A 13,430-nucleotide genomic window follows, 5' to 3' on the forward strand; every position below is an offset into this window, starting at 1 on the left:
AGTTCCTCAGCGGGTCAGTCCTCCTCCTCCTCAAAAGGGTCGAACGCCTGATCACACAGACGGACAGACAGACAGACGGACGGCAGACAAGGGGGCAGTCGGAGTTGAGGATGACAAGAGGCATTAGGTCTATTTGTCTGCACACACACACACACACACCACACACACACCACACACACACACACACACACACACACCAACACACCACACACACACACACACCACACACACACACACATATATCTACAACAGGCATGCACAAACATGCACATATACATACACACAAACACACATGCAGAACACACACACACACACACACAAACCCTCACATACATACACAAAAGCACGTGAACAAAATGTCCACATGCGTGCGCACAATCGGAAGCGTGCAGCCGTGCACACAAACACACACATGCTCCCAGAATTAGTGGTGATCAGAGGTGGCATCAATCGGCCCAATCAAGCGTCCATCTCCACTCTGGGAGCGGTTAAGCTCCGTGCTGATCGGTGGCGGAGCGGGCTGCCCTGGTCGTTATGGAGCGACTGCTTCTGCCTGGGAGGACCCGGGCGGCTTTAGTCTGCAGGCCCTCGCACAAATGGCACATCAGGAGGGATGAAATGTCGGCCGAGAGTGGAAATGAATGCAGCCCATAAAGTAAAGCATCCGACAACACTTGCCCTGATTGTCTGCCATAAAAGAGGACACTCATGGCCTGTGTCGGATATTTGTTATAGCCTCTAAGAAATGTAAATTACAAAACGGCCACCAGCCGTATCCTCTTTTGACCTCATCTGTTCGCCCTGACTTACTGGTTTAATAGAGTTGTCCCCAATGTATAGTTTTTATGGCCCTATGCTTTTCTCATTGTTGTCCGTTGTATATTTATGGCTTGTTATGTGGTCCCTGTTGGTGTTGTTATTGTGTTTACTATCACTACTGTGCAGCAAAAACCAATCGCCCCTTGGGGATAATAAAGTCTCCACTTTCCCCCACCCTACTAGAGTACCTCATTTCAACTAGTTCCACTCTCAGACCATGCATAGTCGGGATCAAAGAAGTGCTCAATGTCGTCAAGGGCGTGCTCCTTCGTTACAATGTTTGGAGACGCATTGAAAATCAATAGAGTGCTAGGAACATCGAAATAGCTCCATTACTGGGTTTTTAAACGTCCACCATCTTACCATCAACTTTTCAGATAAGGTTCGTAAAGACAAGGCCTGCATATTAAGTACTGCTCACCAGTTTCCCATTTCCCTTTGGCTATTAATATTTCAAGTTTTATCTTTAGTTGAATAGGTTTATCTTATCTTGTCTTATTTCATTATATGAGATCATATTTAAAATTAACTTGTGAAATTCCTAATATATATATATATATATATATATATATATATATATATATGTATATATATATATAAATAAAATCTCAGTAGTTTTAGTGTTAGTGCATATGTTCATAAATATCTGCATGCTATGATCGTCAACATTACGGATTGCAAAGATTGCAGGTGGAAAGCAGGTCATAACTCGCCTCCTATCTGCCATGTTATTATCTGATTAACCGCAGCGATGTGATTACATGTGTTGTATATGGAGATGAGCATGACAGCGGTTTACTCTCGTTTCAAGACTTTGAAAGAGATGCAGAAGGCTCCCCCTCCTCTCCGCTCAATAAAACAGCGACCGCCACCAAAGCAGAGGCCCCTGGACTCCCAACGGTCTTATCGATCCCAGTGTGAAGCGGGGTACGGGGGTTCAGACTCTGCACCTGAGACTCAAGCCATGCAGTGAGAGCCATAGACCTGCGGCCAATCTTTAAATGTACAATGTTCGGCCAGTTTATTTTAAAAGGAAACGGCAGCGTGGCTAGAATATTTATTAGCTCAAAGCTGGAGGTGCCAGTCCTCAGGACAATAAGGAGCTCAGTAGGGTCTTGGATTGTACACAGGAGACCCCTTAAGAATACCTACTGATACTATGAAATTAACTGTGCATAAAGATATAAATGGATGCACATATTGATATTTCTATAGGCTACAAACTGAATGCATTCTAAATCATACATAATACTCACTACTTAAAAAGAAATTAAACAAGATCCCAAACACGCTCATGTACCGGTAAATATGTTCAAGATTGAGTTGTTTATTAAAACAATTTAATTTATCTACTTTTGCACCTTTTAAGCTATTTCCACTGGATTTTTCTCAGCTGGAGGCACCACATTGAGCATTGCTCCTCAGAGTTATTTTAATAGTCAATCAAGGAGAGGGTGTCTTGCCTGGGTCGGCCTTGGAGATAGCATTTCATTATGTCTAATCGTTTGCTATGAAAGCCAAACTGGCTTCCCAGGAGTGATTACAGTATCTGTTTATGATTTGTATTTCACAGTGTATTCACATTTAAGAAGGAGTGTAAAGATAGAATAAATACCTTCTTTTTTTTTTTACAAAAGCGGCTCAAACCATGAAACTTCTCCCAGGGTAAATGAAAAACTTTCCGCTTTGCATCATTTGTGTCCATGATGGAAAATCAGGAGATAAGTGCTTTTTGTCTCCTCTGTGCCTCACAGATGCTTGCTCAGGCAGCCACTTTATAGCATCATCCAAGCAAATGCGTTGGCAATTTCAGAAAGATCTTGCCTAGGGAAGTGGCTGCAAGAGGCCAGCTGTTGTATACATCTGCTGAGTCCCTGTTGTGCTTTCGGACTCTTGAATGAGGGGATGTCTGTCATATTTGGTTGGGAGTCAATGGACTCCCGAAGGGAGACGAAAGGCGGTTTGCTCTGAAAGGCTTGGCAGGTCGGGCTGCAGTCTGTCTGTCCGTCAGCTTCCAAGGCTCCACCGGCGGTATGTGGGGAAATGCCAGACGTCACTGGCCGGGAAACCCATTGGACGAGACTTCAAGTGTTGTGGACGACCAGGGTTGGCAATAGGAGGGACCGCCTGTCATCCTCTAGCTGCTCTCTCTTGGAAGATCGACATTTGGAAAACATTGGCCATAGGGCGGCGTGACTTCAAAAGGATTGCTGAAATACTGCTGATACGCTGATGTAGCCTTGGTTTGGTTCCCAAGACCTTTCGGCAGCCAATTTAGCTTTCTGTCAGGCGTGGGACAACATTTGGAACAGCAGTACAATGATGTCGTATAGCTTCCTGGTGACATTGAAATCGTCCTGCTCTCCATAAGCCTTCCGTCGGTTGCTAAGAGAGATGAGGTCAGAGGCATCCGCTCCGGCCATGTCTCAGGGGAAAGAAAGGAAAAGGTGAAAATGCTCTTCAATACTCTAAGGCCCCGTTCACACCTGGCAGCGACGTGGCCTTTGGGGATCCCATCACGAGTGGACGGCTCTGAGCACGTCAGCTCACTTCTGGCATTAAAATACGTTGGAGTAATTAACCGGCGGCAGGCAGCAACGTACTTCCACGTGCCTAGTCTGACGAAAGGGAAAAAGGAGAAGGAGAAGAAGAAATCAAACCAATCCAGGAAGAGTCTATTCTTTGGCAAACCAAATCCCCCGAGATGTTTGACACACTCATATTAAATCTCTATTGGCTTTTCGAAATGTTCTGAGGTCTTGGAAAAAGTATGATGAGCTAAGTGATTTTGATGATTTGATTTACTTTGGCGTTGCGCCCCTTTGACGCGAGAATGAATATGTACCTCTGCCAACGCAGAGGACATCACAATAGTTGGCTGTCCTTCAATATGGCAAAGGTATTTGGCCTTATGTGACCCAGACCCCATCCAAATGTGATCCCATCTCAATGGGTCTTGGGTGCTTCCCACCTGCAGCGAGGGCTGTCCCACAAGATGAATGGTGAGGCCAGGTGTGAACAGAGCCTTTTGGTCAGCATCGAGAGGGAGAAAGAGAGGATGTCGAGATACATGGCCATGACGCTAGAAAGATAAATCAGGTGTGAGCGTGAGAGGAACTAAAATGTGGTGAGGAGAACAAAGACATCCAAAACCACGGATGTCAGACTTCCTCCCCCCGAGAAACGCTCTGCCTCGAAACAGAGAGCAACAGGATTCCGATCCACTCTGACAAGAAGAATATTTGGGTCTATGATTAAATGCATTAACAAACTCAATATGCTGGATGTCTTTCAGACGTGCAGAAATATTAAATTGCTTTTCTACAGTTGAAGGATATGAAGACTGGTTTTAATAAATATATTTATTATGTTCTCCCGGACAGCGCTCATTTCGGTTTTCCATTGCAGCGCTCAAACTACTCCAACTACTCAGTTGAGACCAAAGCAGTAGGCGGTTGCGGAGGGGGGTTAATGGTTGAATTTGTTTTTTAATAATAAACATATTTAGTAGCTATTTCAATTTTTCAACAAGGTTTAAAGATCTCCTATCAGGTGAGGAGCGTTAGTCCTGCGGTGCATTTCATCCTAACTTTCCCCAATGTTCGAACCACTTGATTGCTTTGTGATGATTGGAATGATAGTTTGTCCTTGGAAGCTTTTAGGGTACAGCTCTGCCGTAGACGAGTCGTATTTGGACTGCTGACCAGATCCGGACGCCCCTGACATCCAAGCAGCAATCCTACGGGATATCGTTGTTTTGCTTTTTATGTTATTAAAATAACACTGTAGAAATGAGACACAAAGTGGTCTCCGCTGTCTTAGGCCCCGTCCACACAAAGCCGATTTCATGGCGAAACCGCAAAGGTCTTGTACGGTTCGGCCTTCCGTCCACACGGAGCCGGCGAATCCGCTGACCTAAACCGCAACTTCTGAAACTCTCCACCTCGGAGGTGGTTTCAAATCTACCCGGTTTCGTTTTGGATTCGTGTGGACGCCAGAAACCGACTGAAACCGTAAACCATGACGTCATCGCCCCACCCCTCGGCCCTCTAGCCAATGACCGTTCAGCCCGCGGAGTCTCAGAACTCACAACAACAAAGATTTCTGTAGCAGAAGCAGCGCCCCTTAAGGGCCTGGCATGTGTACTACAGCGTTTCTACAGATCTACCCGGTTTCGCTTGACTCCGTCTTTACGGAGATACTCCGAAGCCGGATAGATCGAAACCGTAACGGTTTCGCGCCGTTTCGGCTTCGTGTGGACGGGGCCTTATGCTGCGTTTTAAAATCCATCCGTCTCGGAAGTCCGAGGACATTGCCTAGCGACACGCACAAACACGCCCCTTTTCCTCGGACGGCGAACTCACCATCTCGGTTGAACTCAGTGGTGACCGAGCAAAATTCCAAGACAGAATTCAAGATGGATGCGCCCATTGTGACTTGAAGTATGAACTGTTTTCATTGTGCTTGGACCACTTTGGTGGTTTAAATGGCAATTTCAATCACTCGTATTACTGCAATATCTACTGCGTCCGTATCTCTGCCTATGGCCTATAGCCTACTTATTTTGAAGCGCCTGGTCCTCTGCCAATGCTACCGCGACAACAGCTTTCCGGCTGGCGTCCATGTTTATCTCGCACGACCGAGCGAAATAATAAAACGCTCGAAGTGTGGGCGTGGCGTCAGATCCGAGATCCGAGTCGGTTCGCAGAGAATACTCGAACGCAGCATTAGACTCAGGTAGGGAAGATACCAACTACTAATTATTTCTTATTTCTTACAATACTTCGATTATTTGATCATTAACTGTGACGATTGTGATCATTGAAGTTTAAAATGATCTATTCGGGACTGCATTGACTAGATGTTCATGGACAAATGAAGAAGCATATAGAAATACACTGTATGTACAGCAGTGTATTTTTGTCCCAAGTTGACAACTGTTCTATGCTTGCAGATCGATGTTCACACCTCATCCAACACATCCTTTATCATTCAACACATCGGCCCAGCACTCAGCGCAGGGCTGCTTGGCTTGTATCCACTAATGTAACTACCTGCCAGACTGGTGTTGGTGGCTGACAGATATAGACAGTGTTGCTGGACATTGAGATCTAAAACCCAAATTGCTGTTATCTGATTTATTTTTGCTCTATCCCCAAGACAACACCTCTTTTTATCTGTGATATGGTCGAGGTGAAACATGCCCGCTTACACAAAAACACACTTATCAGAAACCCATTGTGATATAAATCGATGTCTGGAGTTTCAGTAACAAGGAGAGGGGAATGTCATCTCTTACTCTTCACATTAAATGAACGCTGCTGCTGTGAGATACGTTTTATTTATTTTTACGTCATGAAAAGTGTAGAAAATTGTAAAGGCTATCAACTATAAAGAAAGTTGCAAACCCAAAAATATTTTGAGGTTGGTAGAGTTAAGAAATATGTATTTGAAGCTTCATAGCCTGGATATTCACCAGCAATATTAAAGGGCATCATCCAAGCTTCATAATATTAAGGAATCCAAAAGAAACCTTAATATTCAATATCCTCCATATCTTGGGAGGGCGGCTCTCCAGATCACAACACACTCATACGTACGGTATACAAAAGTTGGGCTAGCGTGTCCTATTTACTGATAAAATGCACGCCCAGACTCTCAGTTTAGTAAAAGGTGGAATTGCTTTCTGAAAAAAAAAAAAAAAAAAGACAGATTACTTTCTCCCTGAAGACATTCCATTTGGTTCGGATCCGTGACTTGCTACGATCGGAGGACAATCCGGCCGAAAACCGGAGCCAGCTGTGAGACCCGTGGAACGAGAGGGTAAACTGTGCTCTTGTCGTGTAATACCTGTGATTGGCTGCCGGCCAGATATGCAATTATGGACAACAAGCGTAAATACAAGAAACAATGACATATGCACACACACCAATATACAGACACACACACACTATGCACGCACCAACAAACACACGTCAACGTACACACACACACACACACACAGACACACACACACACACACACACACACACACACACACACACACACACACACCACACACACACACCACACACACACACACACACACACACACACACACACACACACACACACACACACACATTCCCTTCAGTTTTGTCTTCGAATGGAAAATTATTTTCTGATTTTCTCAGATGAGTTAGTGTGGAATAAAGTGGGAGAGGCTATGCGCTTAAGGTACGCCTTAAGAAGCATACGACAGGTAAGGAACCTCATAAACATTATGCATCCATCTCCATCTCACCTCCACCCGAAAAGTATTGAGGGATAGAGGCGAATGCGGTTTCGACACTGAAGAAATGTCTTCTCCACGAGCCAGAATCCCAACAACAGCAATCACCAACCCCAGACACGGGCGGAGATGTTGACAGCGTCTTGAACGACGGAATTCACTCTGGAAGGACTTAGGAGCACAGTCGCCTCACAGATGACAAATTGGCAGGTGGATACAACTCTGCCACTGCGGGCCTATTGCCACCAGCAGACATCTTGAGAGTTTCGAGCGCACTGCCGCGTCCACAAACATTTTGAAAACGGATGGTCAGATGTCACACTAGAGGCAGGCAATCTCACCCAAAAGAAAATGAAATGGAAATGGATTCTGGCACGCGCGGTACGAGAGAGGGCCGCTGTCAGACATGGCGGTGAGCGATGGCGAGGGGTGCGCACGGGATGGCGTCCTCGTGCACGTGTTCTGCCGCTGTGGAACGAATGCTGCGGATCTGCCCGGCGCTGTATCACCGACTCACCGCCGTCCGTCATCGGAGAGGCGGCGTCGTCAATACGACATAACCCTACACCCACGTGGGCACGCACACACACACACACACACACATGTGTGAACACACACACCCACACCCACACATGTGCGCACACACAACCACACCCACACATGTGCATACACACACACACACACACACCGCGCACGCACACACACACACACACACACACACACACACACACACACACACACACACACACACACACAACAGATAATGTGTTGGCCTGCATCCCATTTTTCTTGCTTTATTAGATCTCAAATGTCGCCTCATATGTTCATCGCTTACAGCTCCCCGGCCATCATCGTACTGGCGTAGCCTCGTTTTTCTAACTGCCGCGGGGCTGCACAGCATTTGGGCGACGCCAAATCCATCAACCTGCATTGTGATTTATCCAGTATCACATATTCACGGCTGAATTGGGTGTTCACTGTGGATAGGGCAAAAAGGTAAAGCCCTTTGGAAAGGAAATTACATTGTTGTGTGTTTATAACTTTTGGAGTGCTCTGCATCACTGAGGGTGGTTTGAGTCAACGGCTATGAAGGTACCCACGTCTGACCGTTTTATTGCCAGAATATCCAGATGGTAGGATACTGAAGAAATGTATTTGTATGGATCTCATCTGTAAACACAAGGTAGACCTGCAGTGCATGGATTTAGTCAACTATAGTCTAAACCGCATAATGTGCTTCAGAGAACAATAAGCAACCTTTTCCAAAGTTGCAACTGTAAGGATTATTATTATTCTGACTCAAAAGAATAGATTGGTTGATTCTGCACACTCAACAGAAGATATGCATCCCACACATTGGATATGATGCACAGAAATAAATTAATGTCAGGGAGACTGTCAGGAACACTCACAGGAGATATAACTCGTATGTACTGTTCAAGGAACCGGAGCTGTCAGCGAAACGCTATAGTTAAAAGAACAATCTGGCGATGAGTGAGTGACATACCGGGGTAGACATAGTGCAGAGTGGAGGATGGATCGCAGGTGTGCGGCTGGGAGCCGTTGAATGGGATGAACAGCAATCGAGGAGCCTTCAAACTAAGATGAATGTAGTGCCACGCCACAACACGGACACTCCCAGAGATAGAGAGAGAGAGAGAGAGAGAGAGAGAGAGAAGAGAGAGAGAGGAGAGAGAGAGAGAGAGAGAGAGATAAGCAGAGGAGACACAACGGAAAGGGAAAGCACAAGAAACACAAGGAATAACTTGTTGTTTTGTTTATCTCACCTTGCATTAGGATACTTTTGTTGTACTTACGGCAAAGGTAGTCCCAGGCCAACTGCCCTGGGAAAAATAGATATATTCTAATCTATTTAGACTACAAATTAAGACTTTCGGGGACTACAGGCAGCTTCGTGTAAGCCCCACGGCAGCGCTCTATAGTTTATGTTTTTTAATGCTCTGCGTTATTCTTGTTGCTCTGTATGTGCTGTGTTGCGTCAACCTGCAAGGCTGCAAAGATTCCCACTCCACCACCTGTGTTAAGAAACTGCACCAAAATCGAAAGTTCGGCTCAGATATAAACTTTTTTTTCAAATTCTTTCTTTCTTTGCTACAAATTTCAGCAATAAATCGGTGGTTACGCATAAGAAGTGACGGTTCGATGTTCTTCAACCCGTCTCTGCTGTGTTCAAGTTTCCACAAGAACTCAATTATGAAACTTCCCCTGCTGTAGGGCTGCTTCTGATCCAGCCAATCACGTTATTAATCACAGTTATTTAATCCATCCCATAATTGTTTCCAAATGGGTGTTGATCAAGACAATTATCCACTGTATTCACCTATATGTTCATTGACAATAAAAAAACGTTATTGAGACAAAAGCACTCATGTTGTTGCAGTACTCCGAACCACCTGGTGGGGGTCGTATAGAAATGATGGATTAAAGTGTCATGTTAAGTGGTACCGTCTGCATCCATCAGCGGAAAGCTAAACAATTTATTCACACCAATAAATCAACCCATCTGGAGAAAATACATCTGAAAGTGCTGGGAAAATTACAGTCATTAAAATTGCGCAAATGTGTTTTTCAATGAATGGTTTCAAATGAATGGAAGAATTTGGGAAGGCATGGTTTTTTGTAGCTCTGTTGTTTACGCACCCAAGCACACACACACACACACACACACACACACACACACACACACACACACAACCACACCACACACACACACACACACACCACACACACACACACACACACACACACACACACAGTGAACCAGTCTCGTTTTCCTGAGAGCTTCTTGGGGGGAGTCTTTGAGACCCCAGAAAGTGATATTTACATGCAGGGGAAACACTGCCTCACTAAGGTTAGTGGAGGGAGTCTGACAGTGCCCACTCCGGGGCAAGACCTTATGTCATGTCTGCCTGCCTGGGCTGACCTTCTAAGACACCAACAGCGTTTAGACACCTCTCCATGTCTGATGCCATGTTGTGTAGTCCGTCCATACAGGTCAACTCCAGGGTGGGGGGGGGGGGGGGGGGGGGGTGGGGGGCAGAGGGAGAGATACACAGAGACAGACAGACAAACAGCCAGGCTATCTGGGGCCACAGTGGTTGATGTGAGTCAGCCCACCGCTAATGGAATCAATCACCCGAGCCCCCCCCCCTCCTCCCCCCAGCCTCCCCCTAGCCTCCCCCCAGCCTCCCCCCAGCCTCCCCCTAGCTCCCCGTGCTGAAGCCCCTCCTGCCTCCATTAGGCCCCATTAGGGCGCCGTGGCGCACCGTGCCGGCCCGCTACAAGCTCCCCTTACCCTGAACCTCGGACACACCTTTCGGAGGGTCCGAAAGAAGGCAATAATGTCAACAAGCGTAAGGAAAACTGAAAACGGTATCAACGACTTTTTTTTTTTGCCTCGCTTGGCTACGTCGTCGTTTGGCGTAAGAGAGAGTATATGTAAACTTTTGCACTGACGGCTGCTATTTAAAACTATAAATATATTCAAATCTATTTCGAGGATAACGATTCCTGCTCCCGCTCATTAGAGACACAGAGAGAGAGGTGCCTCCCGCCCCGGCCAGGAGGCACCTGGAGGCCTCACCTCGGACCCAGCCGTCCTCATCTGGGACCCAGCAGTCCTCCTCTCGGAGCCTGCCGTCCTTCTACTAGACTCCTGGGTAGACAAACGTCAAGGTGAAGACGGCACAACACCTGGACCTGGGAGCCCAGGTCCGTTCATGCTATAATGAACAAAACTCATCTGCAGAGTGAGTGGATGAAGCTTTCAGAAGGGGGTTTACGCGGAAAAACCTTAACAGACACAACCTTGACAGAACCTTGGTGTTTCAGCTTATCTCCCCACCGGGACATGTTGAAGTGGTGCTGGCAGAGTCTGTGTGAACAGGAGACCCAGGACGGCCTGCCTCCTCCCAAGGTTTCTGAGTCTCAGGAGGAACCTCTTCCTCCTCCTTACAGTCGCCCGGTGGCTCGTCTGTGGCACTAAATCAGTTTGTTGACAAGCCAAAGGAGGTTAGTGGTTGTCACGGCCTGCCGTTCTGATCCACACTCTGTATTATGGCTGGGCCATGGGCTTATTCTCTGGGGTTTAGAACTGGGAATGAAATAACATTTCTATATAGGCTCATTCAAAGATGCATTTTCTTTGCTCTGTCAATTGATTTAGGGAGCTCCCAGCTGCTTGCCAATTCAGTCTGTGTTTGGATCCTACGTTTAAACACGCTTCTCCATTTGCTGCATTATCGGACCCGACTCTGAGGGATGTAGCTTTGCATAAGCTAGATAAAGAGCTCTCTGCTATCTCTGTTGCCAATGCATTATGGAGCATTGTCAAAGAGACTTCCCCTTGAGCTTCATAAATGAAACCATTGGAAGAATGAGACAAAACTCATTTATTCAATGCTCATCTGACTATAATGTATTGTTATATAGATTTTGGTCTGTTTACTATATAGTGACATTTAGCTGTGGAGCATAATTTTTCAATCAAACGACTGGTTTAATATGTATGGGAATATCATTTGGCCTCATGTGGGCCATTATCAAGTTGTTGACCTAGAGATAGTCTACCCAAGTCGCAGCTCCACCCAGGCTGATCAGGCCATAGGTCAGAGGTGACCGGGGTGATCATAATGTGTGGGCTGTTAAATGAATCACATGGATGCTTTTGTTTTCTATGTATCCTGCTCATTTCATGAGCAGGATATTTCATGATTTGATTGGGTTTTTGATTGGGGGCAGAAATAGGGCAGAAATTTAAATTTACCTAATCCTGGAATCCTCTCAAATTTGTCATACACTTAGCGAAAGCTCACTAGTGTCGTGCACATAACAACAAACCGTGTGTTAATAGCATGTTGGTGTGTAGTTTGTGCGACATTTGAGCGATGTGCTTCATCTCTTTCTCTGTCCGCCACACCAACGTCTTTTGCAAGCGGTCCAACGCATGCGCATCAAGCTTCTTCCAGGAAACACTAAACGTTTTGATTTGATCTGTACACTTGTGAAAGATTATTCTAATAAAAGATTATTTAACACACATGGCTACGGGTGTTTTTTTAATTAAATCAAATGAACATGACATCAATTGCTTATTTAACCTTGCACTGAAATTTATTCAATAAATCTCGGATTTATTGAAGGTACAGCTACGGGGGAAAATAAATAATTTAAATTTAAGTTGCTGACACAACAAAAAAATGTCTGTTTGATTAATTCGATCCATTTAACGAAACCTATTTCACGCACGGCGGAGTCCTTGTGATCATTGACGTCCATGCCTTCCGTATTTAGCGATGGTCACTCAGGGTGGCCTCACACGAAATCTATATCGGCATCGGCTTCTAAAATCCAGCATCAGTAGGGTTCTAAAACCAAGTAACTTCGGCTGGGAGTCAAACACCCCAACCACTAGAATGGGCTATCTTTTTTGACATGACGTGTGTGTTGTAATGCCAGACCATTTATTTGACAATAAAATAAGTGGTGAATTATTTTAACTTGCACAAATACGCAAGCCTCGTGAGACCATCTATTTCAGATTTTGTAGCCCTTAATGTTATTGTTTTTTGGGCTCTACTCAGGTCTGCGGAACTGCGGAAAGGGAATGGTAAACTATACTCTTCAGACAACTATGGCGATATTCGTGGTGAAAGATTCCCAGGCGACGTCAGAAGTTATAGGTACTGTTATTGAGGTATCAGAGATTCTGAAGTAGTTACCGTCGGTTGCAATGCTGTTGCCATGCTCCCGCTGCTCATCTACTTTTCCACCATGCAGCATCCTAATGAACTCAAGCTTTGCAACAATCTGTACAGTTGAGCTCAGTAGCTTGTGAATGTGTGTGTCTCTATTTTTCTGTGTCCCTGAGCCTATATGTAACAATTTCATTCTGGTGTTGGGGAAAGTTCCATTATAGAACTGTGTCTTACCAGTCACTTGTTCACAGCTTGAGTACTTGCAGTATTTGAGTTTTGTTAAGAAATGTTGTTTTAATGTTCTAATGTAAATATACAGAGGCACTATAAATGTCAATCAATATCAATGTGCCGCGAGGATTTTTATTACATTTATACTGTTTTGGATTGGATGAAAGATATCATTGCAATTTAGTTAGGTTTATGAAATGATTAAAACATTTTTAATTAAAGCTATACATTTTTTATTTGATAAAACGTACAATTTAAATTAAATACATTTCTATACTGAAGAAAATTTACTATGGCCCAAGTCTTAGAAAACGTTTTCAACAACGTGGAAATTACCTTTTGAAGCAACTCAATGTGTTCATATTGGATCATGTACAATATATAAGTTTGTA

The sequence above is a fragment of the Gadus chalcogrammus genome, chromosome 22, assembly GCF_026213295.1.
Source record: "Gadus chalcogrammus isolate NIFS_2021 chromosome 22, NIFS_Gcha_1.0, whole genome shotgun sequence".
In the NCBI taxonomy this organism is placed as follows: domain Eukaryota; kingdom Metazoa; phylum Chordata; class Actinopteri; order Gadiformes; family Gadidae; genus Gadus; species Gadus chalcogrammus.